Source organism: Sinocyclocheilus rhinocerous, unplaced genomic scaffold (assembly GCF_001515625.1).
Source record: "Sinocyclocheilus rhinocerous isolate Xijiao unplaced genomic scaffold, SAMN03320098_v1.1 scaffold541, whole genome shotgun sequence".
NCBI lineage: Eukaryota > Metazoa > Chordata > Actinopteri > Cypriniformes > Cyprinidae > Sinocyclocheilus > Sinocyclocheilus rhinocerous.
This window is the reverse complement of record NW_015658519.1, coordinates 2,439,939-2,444,815: the sequence shown is the minus strand read 5'-3', so window position 1 is coordinate 2,444,815 and position 4,877 is coordinate 2,439,939. Positions and strand designations below refer to the sequence as shown.

Below are 4,877 nucleotides of genomic sequence, written 5' to 3'. Positions count from 1 at the left end.
CAAATCCTATTATAAAGTGTTTATGGAAACATGGTGTTTGTGTGGTTATTGGTGTGATTTGTGGTATGTTTTGAGCTCTTCAAATATTTGAACACACTTTATTTTGGGGTGTCTTTGTTACAGTGTAATTATACATTGAATTACTGAGCACAACATTGACAGTGTGTACTTGCTGTAGGGTTGGATTTGGGTTTGTTTTAGGGTTAGTTGCATGTAATTTACTGTTATTGCTAAAGTAGGTACTGTACATGTAATATGTAAAAAGGACATTGTAAAATAAAGTGTTACTAAATATTAAATGAAGTTAAAAAATACAATTATAAAAGGTTCATCATAATAAGCCGCCTATCGTCAGGTGACCAGGAGCATAAATGCTTATTTATAAATAATGTACTACATCCTTATATTTATTTATAACCAAATCCAATAATATAAAATTGTTTTGTTGTTGTATAATTAGTTACCCTTGTGGGAAAAAAAACATGAATAATACAATAGTATTATTAGTTCCTGTTATCAGACACTTAAAACATAAAAACGCTCAAAGATTTCTTTAAAGTAAACTTTATTTTAAATATGCTCAGATGTCCTTTTTTAAGTATAAGTAATAATGTATACATTATATTCCAACTGTAGTGTGGATCAAAAGCTCTTCCACTCATCTTTTTTTATTTTTAAGCTATTGCTTTTAAGTCAGTTCATGGTCCATTGATGTTGCCTAGCAGGATATAACTACGATTTATAATAGTTTTGTAGCAGGCTGTCTTAACCTAACTTTGTCCAAGTTCTTTCTGCTAGATAATTCCTTAAATTAACTGCCTTCTTGCACTTAAAGCAAGTTTGCTAGGTAGATATTTTCTTTTGAATAGTAGTTACTGGAGTGCTCAAGGCCTTATTTAGGTTACTGGAGTGCTCAAGGCTCAATTAGCCAGTTCCTGCTAATTTTGTGGTCTTCATGGCAATCAGGAATATGGGCCTTTTTTAACATATCAGGTGCAGAGTTTCTGTTATGCTCTTCTGTCCCACTTGGTGTCAGGATTGTGTATTGTTATTTCACTGCCTTGCGATTAGACATCTGTTTTCTCTTGTAGTAATGGCAGATCCAGAATGCCTGTGAGAAGCTCTCTTAAAAGTTTTATCTATTCAGATCTTTCCACTAGACCAGGGTTTCTCAACTAGGGGGCTGGAGCCCACTACTTGAGTGCCTTAGAAAACTTCTAAGGGGACTGCAAGAAGATTTAAAAAGATAGCTCACTTAAAATTAAAAATTCTGTCATCATTTGTCATCTGTCAACACTGCCAACCAAACTAGTGCTGTGTTCAAAATATCGATACCATGATGTATCGTCACAGAGATTTGACGATACGAGTATCGATACAGCTGGCCCTGTATCGATATTGTGGCACGTGTGCAGTAGTGGACTACTTAATTTGTTTAAAATTTAACAACGTTTAAAATTGAGTAGAAAAGTGCGAGAAACACTCCCAAATAACTTACAGTTTACACACTGAAACACTATTTTTTTTAAGGTGGTTTCAAACAATTTATTTTAGCTACATTAAAAAAAAATGTTGAAAGTTAGTCAACTAAATTTATTTAAATGTAGCTAAAATTGATTGCAACCCCTTGCCTTAAAAAATGTAGTAAATTCAATTAATAATTTTCAGTGCGATATGGATTGTGGTGATTTTTTTTGCTTTTTTGATCATATGATGATTTATAACTCCAACCGTTGCAGTCTATCAGTCGTATAATGCATGGCAATGGTAACAAAATCTATGAGAGTAAACTGCCTGCTCTGCCAATAGTTAGAAATGGCACTATAGTAAGCAGTTTTTAATAAACAGCTGTTTTTATAAATTCTTCTGAGGTGAAATTCAGTGCAGTCCCGTATCGTGATACGTATCGTATCGGGGCCTCTGTATCGTGATACGTATCGTATCGTGACTTTGCTGGTGATACACAGCCCTAAACCAAACAGATGACAATAGCCATATTAAGACAAAACTCGATGGTAGTCAATAGCTACTGTCAACTATTTAAAAAAAAAGGGAGGGTGAGTAAATTATGTTTTCATTTATATATATATATGCCAAAAAAAAAACAACACTCCCAAATAACTTACAGTTTACACACTGAAACACTATTTTTTTTAAGGTGGTTTCAAACAATTTATTTTAGCTACATTAAAAAAAAATGTTGAAAGTTAGTCAACTAAATTTATTTAAATGTAGCTAAAATTGATTGCAACCCCTTGCCTTAAAAAATGTAGTAAATTCAATTAATAATTTTCAGTGCGATATGGATTGTGGTGATTTTTTTTGCTTTTTTGATCATATGATGATTTATAACTCCAACCGTTTGCGCGCGCTCAAAGACAGTTGGACATAGTTGTGTATTAGAGGTAAAAAATGATATAAATATTGTTCGATTTCTGGCACAAACCGATCGTTTGGTGTCTTAGGACATCAATGTGTCGTCACGAGCCGCCGGGTTTAATTTGGATTTGTCTGTGCATGTTTTTTTTACTCTCATAGATTTTGTTACCATTGCCATGCATTATACGACTGATAGACTGCAACGGTTGGAGTTATAAATCATCATATGTGTTCTACTGAAGAAACAAAGTCACCTACATCTTGGATGCCCTGGGGGTAAGCAGATAAACATCACATTTTCATTTTTGGGTGAACTATCCCTTTAAGGGCCTTTGCCATGACATTATGTTGACATCAGTGTATGAATGTATTTAGATCACGACTGCCCTCTGTGTAGGGCTACTGTCCTACACCAGGGTGAAATCTTGGCTAAGAATGCATGAAGGCAGAGGACAAATATCAATTTCAACTATGAATGCCAGCAGATGCACAGACCCCAAACACATGATCACACCATGTTGGTATGTATGGGCCCTGTGTGAAACCCACACTTCGATCATGCTTCTGTATGCATATGCAAGAAGTTTTTAGGTTTGAAAACGAATAATAATTCATAATTATGGTGTCTAACCCACCACAGTAAATTCATTAGTTTCACGATGGTGGGGAAACAACAAGTTTGGATGTCACTACATGGGATTCCACATTCTCGTACTAACTTTGGGCTTACTGTTAACATAAACGTAATAAAAAAATAAAGGGGTTGGTCACACTGCACTTTCCGTTCCATCACAAAAAGGCAACTCACCACAAAATGTGTGTGAGGTGATTTGTTCACTATGGCCGACCTTCAATGCAAAATATCTTTTCTTAATCAGTATTTTTGTGGTTTACTAGTAGAGCTATCTAAACATCTCAAAAAAAAAATTAGAAGCAAAACGGCATACCTTTTTCTCTATGGCCTTCATCGTTGTTGATTTCTTTATCATGTTATAATTTACGACCTCTAGCGGCCATCAAGAGATACTGTTCTGTACTAACAAAAAACAGGCACCCTTTTTTGACAAGTCCTTCCTGTTATAATCAACAGCAAAGTGAGAAATGAATAGCCAAAAAGAAAAGGGCAAACCCCAAAACTGGTTCAATACAACATTTTATTACAAGATGACAGACAATAATGGTTTAATAGAAAGTTCTCAAGTGAAACATTAAAACTGGAATGTTTACTGCAGTTTTCATGACCAAATATGGAAAGCAAATTCAACTGTATTAAAGTTATATTTGCTTTTGCGTAACAGATAGAAACCCACATTTCAGATACATTTGAATTATTCATTATTAATGATGTGGAAATTTGATTCAACCACAGGAATAAGATAAAATATTTTAACCATAGATCCCAAAAGGAGGAGGTAAAAACTTGGCATGCATCAAGGTTGAAGAGCACAACAGCACATTTCAATGTATCCGAATTTCACTCCACTAAGTAAATTTCACATCGCACTCATACCAGGAGAATGTCTGATAGTAAATACATGGCAGTATGCACTTAAGTACATATAAAAATCTGCTAAATGAGCTTTAACATTAGAGAACAATGTATTCTTCTTCATTAGACGGCATAGGGAATGAATCATGGGTCACAGTATAATGTTTTGCATCCGTTTGGGGACCATTCAACCGAGCAGCACATATTTCAAGACTTCATGAAGGGAAGAGAGAAGTACAGAAAACTCCTGTTCAGGAGGACAGCAATCTCTCTGGCAACACTTAGGAACAGTATAAAATGGTTTCTCCAAAAACTGCCACCGTGACACTCAAATTCAACAGCTGCTTGTATTCTCACAGTGTTTCTTTAGCTAGATGAGATAGAAATGACTTTGAGTGGTCATGGAGCTACACTACTATTAAAGGTGCTCTACTGTAGAAGATTCCTTCCCAGCAGCATTTGGCTTTTGTAACAGAAAAAAAAAAAGTTTTCTTAATTACTGATGGTTGTTCTTCATTTTTGATTACTTGAACAGGGGGGGGAAAATGAATGAATATTAGCAGCATTTGAATAAAATGCCAAAAAAAACTTGACAAAAAAAGATTAAATCATACAAGAGTGAAAGAAACTAAGAAAATGGCAAGCAAGATGAGCTAAGGACCAGTCTCTCCTCTTTTTCCACATTTAGCAACACTTCCTCTTCTCGTTTCATGTCTGACTGGGTCAAGCTCGAATGACAGGTCAGCATCTATAAGAAACACAAACAAAAACCAGTCCCACCCCCAATTGTATATTTAATAAAAAATAAATGGCCAATTTTTCTCTGAATGGTCAGTTACTCAATATTAATTACTTTGCGAGTTTTTATGCAATATATGTCGATTTGTGTACATGAACAAAGTATTACATTTTTTAACAAAGTAAAAGAGAGGAATTTATGGAAGCCCGTTTGCGCCACTGAAAAAAAAAAAAAAGTTATTGTGACTTTTTATCTCCTCACAATTCTGAC

At 34.7% G+C, this 4,877-nt stretch overlaps 1 protein-coding gene across 3 annotated transcripts in view; it reads right to left on the bottom strand.

Moving 5' to 3' along the window:
* Positions 1-3,514: 3,514 nt before the first annotated feature.
* Positions 3,515-4,877, bottom strand: part of septin2 (septin 2) — a 12,318-nt gene continuing 10,955 nt past the window's right edge. For 2 of the 3 annotated variants that reach the window (XM_016530979.1, XM_016530981.1), the window contains exon 13: positions 3,515-4,616. The gene's annotated coding sequence lies outside the window, so the exon portion shown is untranslated. The remainder of the gene's footprint in view (positions 4,617-4,877) is intronic. The other variant, XM_016530980.1, reaches the window with a different exon arrangement.